The sequence below is a fragment of the Temnothorax nylanderi genome, unplaced genomic scaffold, assembly GCF_030848795.1.
Source record: "Temnothorax nylanderi isolate EJ_2023f unplaced genomic scaffold, tnyl_v1.0 TNYL_tig0001_pilon, whole genome shotgun sequence".
Lineage (NCBI taxonomy): Eukaryota > Metazoa > Arthropoda > Insecta > Hymenoptera > Formicidae > Temnothorax > Temnothorax nylanderi.
In genome coordinates, this window is record NW_027249063.1 from 3,403,679 (window position 1) to 3,423,967 (window position 20,289).

Genomic DNA, 20,289 nt, shown 5'->3' on the forward strand with positions numbered 1-20,289 from the left:
GGCCCTGGTTATATGGACTACTCGCCTAGCTCCGTACTACCGGCGATGTCCATACATAATCATGGACCGTCTTTGTCCCTCGAAATTGATTTATTATTCAAAGTGACGCGTGTTTCACAATGTGTATTTACCACGATACGGTTTCGGGGACGAAACACGTCGTGGGGCACGTAGGCCACCTTTGTAGCGATCTACACACGTGTACAATAAGAGATAATAGGGCTTGCTTGCCCGGCTGATATATATACATAAATTTTTTCGTGACTTTGTAGCACGTGGAATATTGAGAAAAGTAATTTTTATCCATGTCTTTCATCACTCTCCGATCCGATTATATCTCCGTAATTTTAAACCAGACGTTAGACATTAGCGAATAATTTCAGTCAACCAAAAATAAGGTGTAATGAAAATAAAAATTTATTTTTGCTACCGTCTGGTTCATATGATACACAAATATCTCTTACGTGAGTAATAATAATAATCTTGTCTTGATATACGCGTAAAGGATCTTTCGATCTTAAAATTATATCTCCAATATCTAAGATGTCACAATCGCGAGACGGTATTAGATTCGATCGTTTGAGTGTACCACAAATCGAGTGTTCGTTGCGGTGGTAAGGAAGAGCTTGCTGCTCGGGAGCCAGTGAAAATATTGACAGAAAACAGCCGTCCGAAGTTAATTAAACTCGCCGAGCTGTGTTGCCCGGGTACCTTCGTCGCGCCGGCATACACTTCGAGTAGTAATTTCCTGATTGTGTGTGCGTGGATCACGACGACCGAACGAAGTGGACAAACAGCACGAGTTTCCCCAGTGGTACGTGTTTCTAACCCGAAATTGTGTCTTTCAACGCTGTGTCCACACTGTACTTTCGCCGTACATCGCCGAGCCTTTGCCCGATTAATTCTCGTCGTAGTCGGTGTCGTCTTCGATCGACCAGATAAACTGTTAATCTCAGTATTAATTCGTGGCGGTCAGTAAGATCAAAATTCTATATCCGTATAATCGATCTGAAACATTCTGCCGCGAATATGTTGAATTGCGAAAATAACAGCGTTCTTCAGAGGGATAATAACGAACGGCTGGAATGTTATAGATGACATTCCAGCGTCGACGCCGAGAGCGAATTCTTTATGCCGCCGCGCCGTATTACACATGATCGCGCTGCACATATCGAGAGGCAAAACCCTTTTGACTTATCACGCCACTCGCCGCGTCACGTGTCGTCGGATTTAAAGCGTATCGTCGCCCGGCACTTGCCGCGCACGAATCTTGTAAAGTAACGCCACGTCATGCTCGCCCTTTCTCGTCCAGAGGAGTCACGTTGAAACGGGTCCAGTCTCTTCCAGACGTAGAGGCATATCCTCTTTTTCCTCTCGCGCTGTCCGCTCCTTTTAGTCCTCCCTCTCTCTTTCTCTCTCTATCTCTCCCTGGTCCGACGTGTTTGCCCTCTCCCAGGATTCCTGTCTCTCAGGTTGGCTTATAATCCTGAGATATGAGCGCGTATTATATGGAATAGTAAGTTGCGAGGGGCTGCCGGAGGATGCGCGGAGCGCCAATGGGGAACGGCGTGTGAACCCCGGCGCATATAACCCCGAGGAACATGTATATTCCTAGATATCCGCTTGGAGGCTAACGCAGGAAAGGGCAGATTATCGGTGAAATCTAAATCAAGATCAGACCTTTTGGACTTCCGAGCAACCGGATAACAACTTTAAGGCTGCTCGGTATGTACCGACGTTAACCGCCGTTGCTCCGGATTTATGGTATCGTTCCACGAAATCTTATGAAATATATTCACGATGGATTGTGCAGTTCTCTAATTATTCTACCTCGCTGAGTCATTATTCATATTAAATTTGGAATTTTAATTTTGGAATTAAGCAATGTTGTTGTAAAAGCTTGAGGCAGACACGAATGGAGGGACTGCTAGCGCATCGGATGACGTCAATATTAATGCACGCTTTGGATACGTCGTTTATAAAGTAAGATCCTCCATTCAGTTCTTCTCGTATCTGGCGAATATCTCGCGAAACCGAAGTCGATATTAGGGACGCGAGCCGCGGTGGGCCGTTGCCGGGCTTCCTCGTGCTCTTAGTCAACGTTTGATTTTGTATGCGCACCCGGCGAGAGAGCCCGGGAGAGATAGAGTCAAGACGGTAGGCAGATGACGCAGTCAGATAAGACCGTTCTTAGGCTTAGTTCAGGAACTAACGCGGCTACCGTGCTGCGTCTTTTCTCGCGCACAGATCGAGGGACCACCCCAAGGGTCGCGAGCGAAGAGAATGGGGCCCGCCGCTTCTCCGACGGGAGAGGGAGCCTCCTCTAGGATTTCATCCGGGAGTCCTCAGGGTATCGCGTGTAACTGGAATTATCGCCGTACAATGGGCGAAATCCCTCCATTCCCGTCCGCTTGCCTCTTCATCAACCGCAGCGATCTTGCTGCGAGAATGATTTAGATGCAGAGCGAGAGAGGATAAGAGAAAGAGACAGAGAGAGAGAGAGAAAGAGAGCCGATATGTGCCAGCAAGAAGTCGTAGAACGAGCGGAAGAAAGTCGCGACGGCGTGGATTTACATTGTTGTTGTTGTTGTTGTACGGCCCGACGTCGACCAAGGAGGCAACCAGTATCACAAAGAGTACCGTATCACGATGGATCAAAGGCCGCGAGCAAAAGAAAGAAAGAGAGAGAGAGAGAGAGAGGAGATAGGGGAGGACAGAAAAAGAAACAGACAGAGAGGCGGATAGTGTGAAGGGGTGGAACGAGTGTAGGACGAGCGAAACGAGGGTGGGATGTGTCGGGCTCATAACTCATAAGCTGAGGAACCCCACCCCCCCTAAATCTTTGCGAAACACACTGGCTTTGACGTTTAGCCCGGGCGAAGAACCGTTGTTACATTATGCAGCAGCAGAACAGCAGCAGTGGCGGCAGAAGCGGCAGCAACGCCTTTCGCGGAGACGAAACGAGAGAGAAAATTCGAGGGAGCGTGGAGGAAGGAATGCGGCAGGAAAGGAGGAAAGGATGAGATGCCGGGATGGATAAATCCTTTTTCGTCGGACGGACAATAAAGCGCTACCATGCCGCTACGCGCACACGGCGAAATGGGAGAGTCCGATGCTGATGCCGACTGAATTAGATCGCCGTATCGTGCCCCATTCACGGCTGTGACCCACGGCGACCACGCGCGAATACGATATCATTCCTCGCAGGTGTGTTCCCGGTATTCCATCGTGCCGGTCCTTTCGCGAACGAGAAGGATTTTGTACGCTCTGATGCGATTAGAAAGGATCGAGGGATTCTTTTAGAATGATATCATTTTTTTAAATTTGCCGGCACAGCGGGACGCTATTGTACCTGGATTCAATTCTTTTACAAGAGCAAGCGACGTCGAATAGATATGTGCAGTCATTTATTGTGAATTTGTTAAATGTACGCTTTTTAAAAATATACTTTGAGATACATTTTTTAAATATTGTGAACCGTAATCATGATAATTTTATTGACTTTTAGAATAATTTGCATTTCTGAGGAAGTAAAAGTCAAATTTTACGCTATCGCGTCTGTTAATGTCTTGAAAAAAATTTTTTTTGCTTTAAAAAATATGTTTACATTATATTCTGATACTTGATTAGATAATCCGTGCAAATAAAGAGAAGTGTGTTAGATTATACGCATATTATTTGATTATAAGACATGGGGGAGCCGGCAATCCTGCAGAAAACCAAGTCCGGCATAATGTTTCGATTTCTCTGAGGCAGTATCTTCTCCTGCGGCATTCGTTGTCTCCTCCCGGAGTTTGACCCGCGGGCCCGCCGGGTTAGATTCCTGTGCGGTGCCCTCGCGTACACAATGCGAGTTATTGTGCAGCATCCGCGGGTTCGAACGAGCAGCGGCTGTCCACCGCTGGCGCCGGCGGCCAGCTTGGTCCCCAAGTTGCATAAATCGTGTCGAGAGTTGCGATCGGGACTCGCCGGGCCCCAAGTGGAGTCTTATCCTTCCCGCGTTCTCGTATGTTATGTCTCGCAATAGTGGACACCTGATTATTAGCTCTTTTAAAAATGAAAAAAAAAAACCTTTTAAGAAGAAAATAATGGTTTATTTCCAAAGAAGCGTTCTCTTTCCTGTACCGTCTCGTTTATGAAAGTATGTATTTTGCAAAAAATGTATTTAACGCAAGACTACCGCGTCTCTTGATCTTTTGAAAAAAAAAAGTTTACGTTGTACTTGACACGCGTTTCTCTACAAACCAATGTGCAAACTGTATCATTAGGCGAAAATTGAGAATTGCAATCAGAATTGACCGATATTACGTTGTTTATATTTGTGACGCGGATAAGACAGTATCATTTATATTGAGCATTTACATTTATTATCTTATTTACATTTAATTCTTGCTCTTATTAAGATCGATTTTTGTTTCAGGTCCTTGGCTTTTGCAGCGATGCGACCAGTAAGTGGCACTTCCACTCTTTTAATTCTTTATAAAATAATTTGACATTGCATTAATTAGGTAATCTGTGTGAACAAAAAGAAGTGTAGATTATACATCTCCCGTTTTAAGAGGCTTGATCCTTTGGGTGGGTAATCTATAGGAACTTATCGATCGTGATAGACGGATACTCAATTTAAGGACGGGCGGTATAGCACCGCCGTTAAATGTATAGCAGCTTGACGATCCATTAACCGTAACCGATGAATGTCCGCTAATTAAGGCTATTTATATCGGTAAAATGGGGGAAACGAATAGTCCGACCCTCCTCCTCTTCCTCCATCCGCGTATCGCCGTAACCGCTCTATTCCTCACCGCGGCGCAACTGCCTAAGGGCGGAAACTGGAAAGTTGCCATATTGGTGCGGGCGGGCAGGCGGACGGGCGAGCAGAAGAGGGTTCGACAAAAAAAGCAAGAGATTATCTCCCGGTTTTCACGCGCGGCAGAGCGAGCGCAGGGGAGTGAGGCAGCGCGCACGGTAGGTGAAAGTCTACGGTCGCGCTTCGTTCGCGATTATCTTATAAAAATTCACAGGCCGCGAGGTACTACTGCGTGTTACTATGGAAACTAGAGCTCGCGAAGCTCTCTCGTTCGTGCTGACATCGTCACAGGGATAGAAAAGGAGCACACGGAAGCTACCGTACTTACTAAAACCTTTATGAAAAAAAAGAATGAAAAGACTTTTATATCTTACGTTGGTCGGATATCTGCGAAAAATGCCTTCAGTTTTCCGTGGCTTACGTCGAATGGAATCGCTAGAGATTTGCACCGCTGATATCGATATTTGACTTCCTCGTAAAGTTTACGAAAATTGTATTTCATATCGATTATAACTAGAACGTTTCGAGATATTTGTCTAAAAAAATAATTACGATTTTTCTAACAAGATAGAGCGCAATTCGCTTAGTTATCGATATTAATCCAAATTAATCCATCGGGTTGCGAACGCAGCCGTAAAGATTTCTCGCTCGTTCATCCACTCTACGATGAAACTCGTGCCGTGCATTTCTGAAATATATGTCTTCCTTCTCTTTTCGTCCCTCGGATCATAATCTGACCTCCTCGATGTAGCCCTACCCTAACCAGATCCGGAAATCGTATTCGAATGATTTTCGAGTGAGCCGCGTTGAAGGTGGAGCCGCGCGATATCGATAAGGGGGCAATAGTCGGAGGAAACGGTCGAAAGGTAAAGGCAAGTGGTGGCGAAGTCGCTGGAGTGGGAGGGAATTGAACAAACGGTAAGGGAAAGATGAGGGCGAGGAGGTCTCTCGCCCGTCAGATAATATACTTCACGAAGTACGCTCGTCAAACACAAGCGCGAGCAAGCGGAGCCCGGATATATTAGAGGATGCATCTCCATAAAAGTTGGAGCCCAGCAGCGAGTCAACATCCCCTCGCATAAGAAAGAGAGAGAGGGGGGAGAGAGAGAAAGAAAGAGGAAGAGAGAGAGAGAGAGAGGTGACCGAGGAGAAACGAGGAGCTGTCGGGAGTAGGAGCAGAATCGCTCCTTTTTCCGCTCGAAACGTGGGAGCTCCGAGGAGGGATGACGAGGAAGCGTCTTGCGGCAGCAATCACCGATATTGAGGGTTTCATTTCGTCCCTACGACGGTAAGAGCCCAGAAGTGGTGGTAGGCAGGCGGAAGGTAGTAGCTCGATCAAAGCAGTGAAAGGAGAGGGGGGGAGGGATGCATGACTCTCGGATCGAGGATTTCAAGTTGGTCCAGAAGAGTACATGCTACTGGATGCGCGGTACCACCTCTGTAACTTTATTCCTTGTTTCGACGATGTTGCGGATTTTGGCTGAAAGAAGAAATAGAAAAGAACTTCCTTGACGAGAAATTTGTTAACTCCAAGACACAGACGGAATTATAAATATATTCGAAATATATCACTAAATTAATACAAAATTATTATATATGTATTTAATATTTGTATCATTTTTTCGATTTTTAATATTCAATATTTTAAGTTAGTCACGTTTTGTGTTCAAAAGAACATTTCGCTGGATTTTATCTAATAATTAGATATATCAATCGGGCAATGGCTCTCTAGATAGAGTCGAGAAATCGAGCGCGAGATACTCGAACCCATTCGGGCAACGTTAATCCCGAAGTAAGGAGTGTTTGGTCCTGCAAACGAGATTAACGTACTCCCGTCGCGACAGATGGATAGTTTCTGTCTTTCCCTCTCTCTCCCTCTCTCTCTCTCTCTCTCTCTCTCTCTCTCTCTCTCTCTCTCTCTCTCTCTCTCTCTCTCTCTCTCTCTCTTTCTCGGCAAATCACCGGATTCCTTCGGTCGCGCAAGACCAGCTTCGCGCTTCGTGCACAGCCAGTGCTCCCTTAATCCGTATTCATCAGTAGTTATAGGCATCCACGGACGCGGAGGTAAGAGGCTAATCCGGCTCATCCGCGCTCAACTGTGAGATGCCCGCCTTCACGGTTCTGGGTCATCTCTGAAATGCGTTGTACGCGTTTTGCAGAGTCTTCTGAAATAGCGAGTCGGGCCGTGCTTGCGAAGGGTTGATCTCGGTAACTACGGAGTACTGGCGAACCTCGCCGTATCCGTACGGAAAATAGCGAAGTCTCTGAACGCGCGCAAAAGATTTCGCGAGAGATTGATTACATAGTGAATGCAAAATGATGTGTTTTGAGAGAGATCGACGTGTGATGTCGATCGCTGATAGAATATTATTCGCGAGAGATAATACCGCACGGAAGGTGGAAGTTAAGTGAACTTATCTATCGGCGAAAGATAAACCGGTCGCGCGCCGGCAGACGATGTCGAATGGCAGATGGTTTCGCACGGGTGTGCGTTTCCCTCTGGATATTTGTATCCGGCTGCAGGCGCGAGAGAGAGGTGTGTGAGAGGAGCGAACAGCAGCGAGAGACAGAGCGAGAGGAGGGCGTCGCGACGCGGACGAGGCGAGGCGAAGCGGAGGCGTCGTGCCGATAAATCAAATTGACTGGTGCGACGTCGAGCGCAGCCAGAGTCCGAGCCCTTGCCTCCTCCCCTCTGTGCCCCCCATCACTCTCTCTCTCTCTCTCTCTCTCTCTCTCTCTCTCTCTCTCTCTCTCTCTCTCTTTCTCTCCACTTTCTCTCTATCTTTCTCTATCTTTCTGTGTCTCTCTCTCTCTTTTTCTCCGAACCTCTACACTCGCCCCGACAGAACGGCGACCGTCCATATACAACGTGTCCAATCGCAAATCCCTTTAATTCGTTCCTTGCAGTATAAGTTTAATCCGAATTAAACTGCACGGGACGGCACATAAATTCGACCCTTGGCCGAGCATTAAAAGGTACGGCGCTCTCTGGCGGGGTCAGCCGCGCGCTATTCTGCATTAAGTGCTTCGCGTACGACGCGCCGAGTATCGCGGAGCCATGAAATCGCATCGTTTCACGTCATACAGTTATTGTTCGTAATGTCACGATTTTCCGCGATATAAAGTTGAATTAATGTTAGAAACTGGCGTTGCAATACCGAGCTCATGAAAAGATACTGATAAATGTAGCGGTGTATATGTCAAAATGTTTCGTGTACCTTACACACACACCTTTTAAAAATAACGCATGCAAAATAAGCAATATTCCTTGACATTTCGACAATTCATCGAATTTGTTTCTTAGAAGTTACTACAAACGATTTTTGATGAACGGTAACGATAACGCGTAAATTTCGACGAATTGTGAAACACCAGTTCATTGATGGAGCGTCGACGAAGCGGCACGTCGACGGATTTCCAAGAAATCCGCTGACGTTCTTGAAAACGATCAAGTTGCGTTACACAGGAAGTACAAGTTTCTGCATTAGTACACGGGGCCAGACTCAGGAAACAGGAAGCGGCGTTGCGAAACGTTGTCAGTATTTGCATTTCGATGTAGTAAGCAGTAGTCGGAAACTCTCGCGTCCCTCTCATTGACACCAGGCGATAATCAGATACGTTAATACAAACCTTTTAGATTATTCTAAATGTTAAATGATAATTTAAATAACTCATAAGCCGAATGAAATTATGACGTTACGATCAAAGGAATGAAATTTATTCTGAATCATGCGAATGGGTATAATTACTTTAATCAAGACGAAATCTTTTGGTACGTTCTGACGACGACGTGTGAAGAGTGATCATTAAACAATGTCACGCGCCGTGGCGTCGCGAATGCGACGTAATGAGGAAGACACGCGCGTATCGCAATTCGTGAACAGATCGCGAGGGTTCGGGGGACGCGTCCGCGTTGACGACCATCGATACCGCTAGGGTGACTCGCCCGCCCTTTGTGCACTTTATGGGTTTGACATTACGTTATGATTATTCACGGGGTTACTGTGTTTTATTACCGACACTGGTTTCGGATGCGTTGCACGCGTCACGCGTGATGACCGCCTTACGTGACACATTGCGGCTCGTTTCACATTAAGCGCGATGTTGGTATTGGGCTGTACGCGTAAGTCAAATTTTATTAACGTTTTATTATCGTTTTACGAACGAAGAGTATCGTTTCTTTCTATATGATATTTAGAACGGAATGGTGGAATGCGGACTTTGAACACTTTCCTAAAATAATTAAGATGTAATCGGATCTCTCTCTCTCTCCCTCTCGCTTTTCATCATATCACGGTTATTTAAGACTCGACATTTTTTTTTCAGAATGCCCAGAATAGCTGATATATGATAACAAATTTTGTTTTAATCGGTTTTTGGCATCAGGAATCAACTTTGATATTACATAAATACGTCAGCTATATATCATTACGTCCGACCCTCGATTGTCTAAAAGCTCATGCTTCCAATTTGGTAGCATCAGCAGGAATATTGGTATCATATAGCAGGTACAAGCAATAAATACGGGAGGCCGATCATATCAAACCCGCGAGTCCGGCATACCTGAACTCATTCGTCGCATATCTATAGTATCCGGCCATCGATATGAGATATCTCCGGGAGTCCGATTATCCACATAAGTCGGTTAACGTCTATTGCCGCCATACCTCATGGAACTTCGTGACATACCACGTAGCTTTCCCCAAGTAAGGCGATCCTCTTGTTTCATGATGAATTCCTGCGGTACTTCTCACTAGGGATACTCCATCGTGAGATTTTTCCGCGAATTCCATCTTGTGGGTCTATAAATATACCATCCGTTATTAATAATGCTGCTAAGAGTGATTTATTGCTAATTATTTTTGCATAGAATTTTTATATAAAATAGAGGGGGAGAAGAAGATTTATTTGTAAGTTTTATTTATAATTTATTCTACAACAGGATATTACATTTTACTGTTATAATTTTTTTTATACATTACTATTAAAAAAAATAATTGACATATCAATCCTTCATGAATTATTTACAAGTATTAAATATACTGAACAGATAAGGAATATATATACGGTATATGTACATCGTTACTCTTGTATTATTAATGATTTCATCTACGGAGACCAGCTCGCGAAATATCATGACACAAATCGGTCATCTATAATTATCTAACGCGCGCTAGTACTTTCTCTCTTGCGTTTTTTTAATATTTGACGCGGGATACAAAATCATAAGGGGATCATCCATGTAGTTGCGAGTGTTACATTTATTATTTGCCGACAAGTACAAAATATCACGATCCGAGAGCGCCGCGCTCTCTCTCTCTGTCTTTCTCGTTTCCTCTCTCGTTCTCTCTCTCTCACCTCTTCATCTTCGTCCTCGTTTGGCAATCAACCAAAAGTTTCCTAACGACGTGGCGCGCCGGTGAACTTCGCCGCGGGTCTTCGAAGCTACAACCGTGAAAGTCTTCGATCTCTGTTACCGACAGCACGAGATAAATTTCGTCGTTGTCGTAAGAACATACGTCTCGCAGCGTGGGTTCATCTGGAAACAACGATGTAGATGTAGCCTTTCGTATCTCCGCTCGACGACGTCCATCAATACCGCGGTAATCCATGGTTCTTGTCGAACTGTCGACCACGTTCCGGAGATGCCTTGTCGATTAAACCGTTTTTACGTTGAAAAGTCCGCTGTATCGTAGGGCAAATGAAAATGGCGTGTGAAGACTAGTTATACTCGCGAAGCAACTGACTACGAATTTATCTTTAATGAAACGCGCAACTTTAGCGATATTACTTCTATTAAGAGGTAATATTTTCAAAGAGAACATGAGCATATAAGGCAGGCTATTAATTTTCTACATCGATATTTCTTGATACACTATCGTGCTCCGTCTTCGGAGAATTTAGCAAGGTTTCGTTTAGTAATGCTACCTGATACATAAGCTCGTATATCTTAAACGGCATCGTTACGCATTATAAGCATGGTAACAAAATAACTAAGAATTTGCCAAGCACAACAAAGTTACACGGTACATTACACACGGTACGAGGTATTCTATATATAATCCAGCGGGATTATCACAACCAAGAATATCCGTAAATAGTAGTTTATATGAAATATTATCGATTATAGGAAAATTGAATGTATATTTTGAATAGGAAATGACAGTAATAGAAGTAACATGCCAACATAAAAAGAATTTTTATTCCGATTTAAAACAGATATTATTCTCAGGTGCAATCGTTATTTTTACGATTCAAGCTCTGACGAGATATCGAATTTAACTGCGACTGGCCGCATCTATAGAAATACTTGGGTTTTTTTTTTCTATTCTTTTTCATTGTCCCTTTAATCATGGGAGGATATACGCGCAAGCTTATACAATGAGAACGCAGGTACACAATGAGACCGCAGGGACGAAGGAAAAGCAGAAGAGAGGAAGAGAGAGAAAGAGAAAAAGATGAAAATAAGGGGTCGGAGGTCAGTCGTATTAATATCGCATATCGGACAGCCATGGTAGACCCACTGAAGCCGTTCGCCAAGCCGATATGAAATCATCGTGTCAGGCGTGGGAGTGCTTCGCAAATAGTAGGGCATAATTGGAATCCATCCGGCGAGCATAGCGTGGGCGCACTCCTCCAATCAATCGGCCGCGATGCTTTCTTTTATCGGTGGCGTCATCGGTAGTTTCGGGGGGGGCATGGCAGCTGTTGGTCAGAAATGGAACGTGAGGCAGAGAGACGTGCGAAAAGGCGCCCTCGTTTAAGTTCAGGCTCTCTTAATTACAATCGCGAGACACGGATCCGGCATGTGCCATAACATAAAATAAATTATGAAAACGCTTAAAAGAAAGCAATACACGGTTGGACCTGCATACGAGTGACGATCAATCACCGAGCTAAACGAGCCTCTTCGCGAGATCATGGCGACCATGTGCGTACGCAGACATTCCAGCGAGCGAAAGATTTCGCGGAAAGAATTAGAACATACGCCCAACGAGTCACACATGTTCTTGGCCGGAGAGAGAGATTCCTTTTCTGCTTGGGACGTGATATTCGTCTCTTTCGAACGAATCGCAGATATTCCGAAGTCGGGTAGCCGTTCTCTCTCTCTCTCTCTTTCCCACCCCCCCTCTCTCTCTCTCTCTCCTCTCTTTCTCATAATTTCCTGCTTTCTCAGCAATTTCCGAAATTAATAGCCGACTAAGTGGCGGTTAAATTATTGCCTCGTAAATATCTGCGCGCCCTCACCGCGGATCCCGTTTCCGTTTCTATCTATACGACGAGGGTGCCAAGGTCCCCAATTGTATTCCCGCTGACATTTCTCTTCTCCACTCACGCATGTCGCAGGTCGATCTTGATCTCGACCGTATCAGTCGGTATCGTGTACAAACTAACGCTCGAACTAACGTGACTTCCCCCTTCGACGAGTATGCCATTTTATCAAATAATCCAACTTAACGACTCCGAAGGTTAAATATTCGTCAATACGTCATGTATCTACTATATGCGATTACGCGCCACAGCCGAACGGAGTAATATTAAAAATCCGCTCGGCATTCACGCGGCGAGCACACGGTAGGCTCTCTGAAAGGAAAACCATTTATTATCTTTCTGTCAGGAGGGTCCCCGATTACGCCGCATCGGCAGGAACGGTAACGAGCGCAGCAATTACCGCACTTTTTTCATAGAGCGATAGCGAGAGACGCCAGAAAGCCAGGCGTCTTGGCAGAACAATGGGCCAATGCTTCGAGCTTGCACTTGCTATTGAGATAATTCTCCATCTCTGGCACGTAGCCGAGGTTTCTGTGGTCTGACATTTTCTTACCGCGGCGAAATGTGATAACTCTAACAATTATATACCTTACCTCCGTTCTCGAAGACAAGTGGACGTTAGAGAGTCTTCCGCTTACTCTTGACGAGTACGATTTACGATTCGACGTCTCATCTTATTAGATTAATGGTACCACTCTTTCCCGGTAGTCGATAAATTTTTTAATCAAAAAACAAAATTACATAGATGACTATCACGGTTTCAGACAGGTAAATGGATAAGATATTTGTTAATTACGTCTCCACATAGATCCTAACGATTTCAAACGTTCCAGAGAATGATGTCAGTCAACAATTAATGGTGATCAATGTGGAATTCAATTAAAAGATTGAAGATCCGAAAACTCACACGAGCTCGCATGCGAGTCATATCTCAATGAATCGGCTCAGACACCCGATGCGCCTTGGCGCGGTCCCTCCCGCGGTATTCCCCACGGCCATTTTCTTACGGCGCCGCGTCAGACGATAATTCCAACAATTAGATCGCGGCTATACGTTACGTGCTTTTTCCGCGGCGAGGATGGCCAGGAGGAAAGCAGAGGGGGTTAGTCGGTGATACCGACAGGGGGATGAGAAACATGGCCGCATGGGCTAAGCGTCTCCACCTTTTTATTGTGAGCGCCAGAGGCAGAAGGCAGAATGTCTGTCCATTGCGCGCGCGTGCGTATATGTATATGTATATATAGGTATGTGTGTGTGTGTGTGTGTGTGTGTGTGTGTGTGTGTGTGTGTGTGTGTGTGTGTGTGTGTGTGTGTGTGTGTGTGTGTGTGTGTGTGCGCGCGTGAAACTGAGAAAGAATAAGAGGGAAAGAGACGGAACGGGAGAAACGCGAGTGTAGAATGAGAACGGACGAATAGGGGGACAAGGAGAAAGAGAGATGGGAGAGCGAGAGGAGAGAATTCTGCGGAGGAGGCTCTCTCAACCACCACCTTCTGACTGGCTGGCTGGTTGGTTACGGAACAGTCCTCCTGCACACTTATTCTACTCGTTGTACGCAGCGGTAGTCGCGTTTATTTATCGGCGGTTGCTGCTGAGTGGCGCTAGCGCGGCATTTTAATTGCGCTCTTATACCACCACCGGGCCCCCCAGGGCCGCTGCGGTCCTTCCCCGAGGTTCCCATCCCCCAGGTTTGTTCCGTGAGCATTCCTGATATCTCGAGTACCATAAGTATATTATCGCGTATTTCGAAACATCTTTCCATTTTCCTCGTCGTCATAACGAGATCGTTTACAAAAAACATCAATCTGATTCTTGTGGACTTATTTCAATCACGTTGAAATAACCACCCAAAAAAGAAAGAATTAAAAGAGAAAGAGAGAGAAAGAGATGAGAAAAGGGAGATTATCTGCAAATAATACGATTTGTGTCAATCATTTTCTTTGTTAGGCAAGAACTATAAGCCCAGGGACCAGGGTGAGAAACATATTTCAGTAATAAGAAGCGAGTTACAAAGGGCTATAGGGAACTAACGATGACAAACTGCGTATGTATTGAGTAGGTTAAACTAGCGCGCCACACCGCAAGACACAACATTTTTATATAATTGCTCCCCTGATACGTTCGTCCTGCTATACGTTCTCGTATCTCTTATGAAGCGACCATCTTTCATCCCGGCCAAGTGTAGTTGCGTGTACGTGTACGGTCCCTTTCGTTCTCCTCCGCCGCCCGCTTGCATTCGTGTTCGTCGCGCGTAACCACCGTGCACGCGTGTGCTCGTCCTCACGTGCCTCCCCGAAGACCCATGTCCGGCGTATTTCAGCCCGGGTTATCATCGCCAGATCTACAGGGACTACGCGAGAAATTATTTATTAGCGCGGGACACCTCCTTCGTCACCCCCGAGGGAAACGGAGCTCTTCCGCGCGAGGCGCGTCGTAAAAAAGATTAACGAGCGAGTCTGACCAACCCCGCTGACGCGACGGGAGCGGCGGCGGCGCGGCGGAAAGAAGGAACGCGCGAAATCACGCCGGAAGATGCCCCGGCCGCGGGTGATGAGGAAGATGCCCGCCGAGCCGGAAGACGCGCGTTAATCACGATTTGCAAACGCGATCAAGCCAATCAACATTCCATTCGTACAAACCGGACCTCTAGACCGATGATACATCGCTTCCTGCGCTTTATTAATTCTAGGACGCCGAATAATAATCACCTTAGATGTTTTAATCTTTAATATTGTCTTTGATGATGATTGCTTAACATCAAAGAGATTATGTTTTTCAATGTACCATTTCGCCGCAAGCTCAGCGAGAAAGCGTGTCTAAACACACAATGGCTGGAAAGGCCGAAAAAAAAGGATGAGAGGCGAAAAGGTGTTTCATCTTGTGGACGCGCGTTATATCTTCGTCATGAGTAGAGAAGAGAAGCTCCAGACGAGTGTGTAACACCGATCGAAATAATAACGGTTACAGATCTTCGACTCTCACCGAGAGCTAACTGGTTTGATTGTTTAAAACGCGCCGTGTTCCGTTTGCGAGCCCGTCAATCTCGGTGAAAGCGCCATTATTGCCGTTCGATCCTGGGAGGAAGAATTCTGCCAAGAAAATATTTGTCGGGCGTGTCCGGCATCGTGTATAAACAGATCGGCGTCGATGGAAATGCGATTGTGCCAGACAGGTACTGAGAAAGATGCGTGGTAGTTTCCGCCGCGACCCTCGGAACTGCTGCGGCTTCTCGGTTACCTGTCCGGCCGACAGAAGAATTTTCCTCTATCCCTTCTATCGCCTCTCGCACCTCGAATCTCTCCTCGAAAGGAGAGAGGAAGAGAAAGAGAGAAAGAGAAGCAATCAAAAGCCGCTCTCGTACGACACCGCGGCTGCTCTCGCTGAATAATTCAGCAGGTGTCGTCCGCGAGAGTTTTGCCGGATTTGTAGCGCGACCGCGCGCCATTCTCTCGATGTTAGCAGAAAAGGCGAGCGGCGCGTAAGGAAACCCGAGATGCGTTCGTGGTATTTGATTATTATGATTTATTTCCGATCGCGAAATCGCAATCTATCGAATCAATTTTGATAAATTGGCGAAATAATAAGATGGAAGTAAAATTTGTACATGTGATTTTTGCGCCCTGAGCCTTTATTGTTCCCGGAAATAATGGCGATGCAAGTGTTTCATTTTAGCGATCAGTTGAATGAGAGCAACGGAATGTTGTTAATACTTAACGTTTCACGTTAAGTGCGTTGACTTACTCTCCATTCGACACGCTCCATTTACGCCTTTTTACTTCTCTCAGGTTTCGTCCTATATTAAATCCTCTATCAATATCACGAGACACGAATCGTCATTTCTTCCACTCGCTAATACATATTTATGCAAATATCACTCGTCACCAACCAAAGTATAAACAAGCGTCCGCTGGACTATTAGTCAGCGTATGCAGCCTGCAGCCCTTATCGCGCGTGACTTCGATACAGCTCGTTACTCCCGTCACGCCTTATGTACCGCGTAAAATCCGGCGCGCGGTTCGCGCGAGTACCGAAAGCCGTACTCGGAATACAATCGTATCTCGCGCAGCCAGACCGCCGCGTAATTTTCGCACACGCCCGTGCCGCCGCCGCGCCGCCGATGTGCATACGTCGAACTGGAAATGCACGCGTGCATCAGGTTTCGACGCGAAACGCGGGAGTCTGTGCCGCCTCCGCCGTTTATAAGCGTAACACATTTGCATTCTCTCCGCTACCGTTACGCATTCTCCGACGCGAATCATCGCATCTGCATAAATATTCGCGGAGGTGGAAGAGAAGTCGGGGATCACCCGAGGAACGGGAGAGGAAATCGGGCAGCCTCCGCGGCGAGAGGCTTAATTTTTATTAAATACGTTTATGATGCTATACCCGGCGCTTAATGGACGTACCGCATATACAGATTCTCGGAAGGCAGTGCTTCGATCTCTCCACTTGTCGGAACGATCTTCTCGACGAGGCATTAAAAGAGGCTCCCCGGCCGCGTAGCGTCACGGACTCCGATATGCAGGTGTCGATATGACTAAGCGTTGATTAGCGGCAAACGGACGGGAATAAAACGGCCGGAAATATCATACCGTTTAGATTTCGCCAATCTCCCCCTTGATTTCTAGGAAAATCAACTCGACAGTTCTCGTTTGATCTACTTAGATAATCGAGGACTTTTAAATCGTAAGATATTAAAATAGTCGGGGAAAACAAAAATATTTAAGCAACGACGACAAATTTTCAAGACATGGAAGGTAGTCTTTTGAAGATTGCAATTTCACTCGCATAAAGTGATCCTAGATAACACCGTTAACTTGATTTACGAGTATGCAATAAAAAAAACACTTGTTTATGTACATATATCAAGAAAGATTAATCGATAAGACTCTTGATGACTTTATTTCTTTTCTATTAAATAAAAGTATACATTATAGAAGTCACCGTGAAAATATTCCTCACGCATCTCGCTGCTCATTGAAGTAATTTATAGCGCGATTTTATTGCCCAACGATTTATCGCGATTTTATGATTCACTATATCGTACTTTGCGAAAGCAAAGATTGATTTTACTGACAGAAATAAAGCGGGATGTTGAAAGTTATCCTGATTAATTGAAGATCGACTGTCCTTTCAGGGAATATTCCGGATTAATTATCAAATGGTCATCGTCAATCTCATTATACGCATACCGTACGCGTGTATCGATGCGTTACGGCCTATCCGCCGCTTACGTGATGCCCTTTCTTTCCAAGGTAGATCCCGAGGGCGAAGGAAGGAAGACGGGAAGGCCGTCGCCGATGGCACGACGAACAGGGAGGGCGGGTTTTAACACGGCGAGGCCTTCCTCCCCGCGCGGTTCTTAGTTGGTCCGCGCGAACGAGGGTGATGTCACCGTGCCTGTTCGATCCGCTATCGCGAATTTTAATGATGGTGCAAATGTCTCGAACGAACCGGCGTTATATTATCTCGGGGAGTTTAGGCCGGATGCGGGGCCGCCCACGCTTAAGCTTGGGACGACGAGCCACCATTCCTCGCCGCTACGCCGACACCAGCTCCTTGGTGCTTCACGCCTCTATGGAATTTCGGTCTTTGTCTCTCGGCAAAACGGTTTCCGTTCTGTCGCGGCGCGGCTCGGCGCGGCGACCCCGCAGGCGGAACGCAAAAAAAAAATTCGGGACGAACGGACCCCGGTGTGCGACGATGCCTCCGCCGTGGCAGTCTCATGTTGCCTGTCAATAGCCGCAATTTATTACTTCTCTGAGTTCGCGTCGGTTAACAAACTGGTATGAAATCGCGACGTAATGCGTGTTGTAATCCGCGCGAATCTCTTATAAATGAGGAGACACCTAAATTTATCGTCGTGTATTTTTATTATCAATTTTACGTCAGCATGAGAAAATAATTAATTTGCATGACGATCGTTTTTGTAAAAGCTCTAGGCAAAGAGGCAAGATATAAAACGGATGTAAATGAAAATCATTAATGTCGATATAGCATGACAAGCGAAGTTAAATTTCAGACGATCATGGCGATGTACGAAAGTGTGAATGAAAGAAGCGGAGAGATCCTTGCCCACGATCAGCACAGCTCCCGGCGAGAAAACGACGATGAGAGGTCGCTTCTATCACGCGATTCCACCGACTACTTCGTAAATTTCAATTTATACGCGTGTTCGGTCGTTTTGCTCGGCCGTTTAAGAACCACGCAAACGGCACCACTAACGCGCGGACGAAAAGCAGGTGATCTCTCTCGTGTCCCGAAATGCAACGAGACATGCACATTAGAATATCAGATCAAGACGTGATCCGACAGGCGAGAGTCTAATCAGCCGAATTTATTATCCAATCAGTTTTATGTACGATTGCCGAAAATTTCAAACAATTGCCTTGGAAAAAGAGAGCAAGAAGTGATTTAAAAGGCCGGTATTCATAGTCAGATCTTATTTCAAGACCGTCTTAAGTAATATCTTAAGATGCTAATACGGCTCTGTGATTGGTTAATGACATCTTAAGATTGTACTTAAGACGGTCTTAAATATAAGAACCGACTATGAATACCGGCCTTAAATATATTTAAAAAACGCTCGACAGGACGAAAACTCATAATGACATAAATATGCAGCGAAAGGGAAAGAATTAAAACGCACCGTTTCTTTGTGCAAGTACTGAGAGAGATGCAGCGATTTGCGCTTTCTCGGTTGACGTCACGTTTAATCAAGACCGAATGTTTTACGCGCGATCATTAAAAGCGAAATAACTCGTGTTATACCTGAATACATAAACCCGAACGGCAATATCGAGGTTTACGTCAGTTTTATTTAAATAAAGTTTCCGCGGCACCTGGCCTCCAGTTCTAGATTCTCGCCCCTATGCATCGCGCCGCGATCCTCGCGTGTCATTCGTCTCGAAGCTGCAAACAGCGGAAAAATGATCTCGCTTAGAAGCCCGTGAAAGCAGTGGTCTCGCGATCGTAATGCGATTAGAAAACCAGTATTGTTATTCGTCGTCGCGGTCGCCATCGTCATCGTCACGATCTGGAAATTGCGACCATTCGCCACGGCGAGTATCGTGACACTTGGTAAATTAATAAAACGAATCGATAAGACGACGTGTTAGTCTCATTAACGATATGACTATAATATCTATTACGGCTGATAACGATCGACACAGTTGTAACGTAAAGTTGTCCGGTAACTAGCGCTTTATTATTTACCATCGAGCTCGTGCGAGGAATTAATTTTGAACGGACACGGAATAATCGGTCCGATTTCGTTACGTGTACGTATCATGCTGAAATTATCTCTCGTGATAACATATTGCGAATTGGCACTAATAATCAACGTAAATTTAAGAATAATCGATAAATCGAAACTTTCTGCAATAAATTCTGGTATATACAAGGAGGAAAAGAAACGTAATTCCGGAGTGTCTTACGCAAAGAGGACGAAGAAGGCAAAATATCGGCGGACTTAATCACGCGGTGACGATTGGTCGCGCCGTATAATTAACCGTCTAAAAATACGCGGCTCTCAAAGAGCGCGGAGCGCCGTATCATTTGGAATTCAGAAACCGCCAGATGATCGTCGTTAACGTTGCTTTGAAGATCGTCTCCCCCCCCCTCTCTCTCTCTCTCTCCCTCTCTCTTTCTCTGCTTTGTGCAAATGGTTGAATTGCCGCTCCGCGAAGTCGTGCTCCGCGCCGTTGCGCTTTTCGTCTCCCTCGTTGACGGACAAACGGACGGACAGTCTCGGACGAGAGACACGCGAAGAGGCGGTGGAAACGAGGAAGAAGAGAAACGAACGGAAGCGAGTCGGGACGATAAGTCTGGGCGAGCGGTGGCCGTAGGCTGTCTAACGAGCTCCTCCGAGATGCGGACGACCGACGTTCCTCACTGTGCTCTCGTTATCCAATGCTCCATGTGTATACATGTGTGTGTGTGTGTGTGGCGTGGACATACGCGACACACACACGTCTAGCCTGACGCGACTGTTAAAGAGTGACTTAATCACTCCGTCGCATCTCGAAGATCGGGCAAAAATCTGTTATTAAGGTACGTGCGTGCGCGCACGGCCCCATCGTCCACCAAACTGTTCCGATGATTCTCATCGAGATTGCCGCGCTTAAGGACCCTGCTAATTGCATCTCGCGCTGTCGGACAGACTTCGAAGATCATGCCGCGAAGACGTGTCTCATTAGGGGGATTTTAACGT

The 20,289-nt window shown here is 45.9% G+C and overlaps 2 long non-coding RNA genes across 4 annotated transcripts in view; one reads left to right on the plus strand and one right to left on the minus strand.

Annotated features, from left to right (window-relative positions):
- The window catches only part of LOC139781584 (uncharacterized), a 238,758-nt gene that overhangs the window by 122,989 nt on the left and 95,480 nt on the right, over nt 1–20,289 (plus strand). For all 3 annotated transcript variants that reach the window (XR_011720609.1, XR_011720594.1, XR_011720599.1), the window contains exon 4: nt 4,421–4,448. This is a non-coding gene — a long non-coding RNA (uncharacterized lncRNA). The remainder of the gene's footprint in view (nt 1–4,420; nt 4,449–20,289) is intronic.
- Nucleotides 9,439–16,290, minus strand: LOC139781676 (uncharacterized). Its single transcript, XR_011720638.1, has 3 exons — nt 15,819–16,290; nt 10,166–11,512; nt 9,439–9,609 (listed from the first exon to the last, which is right to left on the minus strand). It is a non-coding gene; the product is annotated as an uncharacterized lncRNA (long non-coding RNA).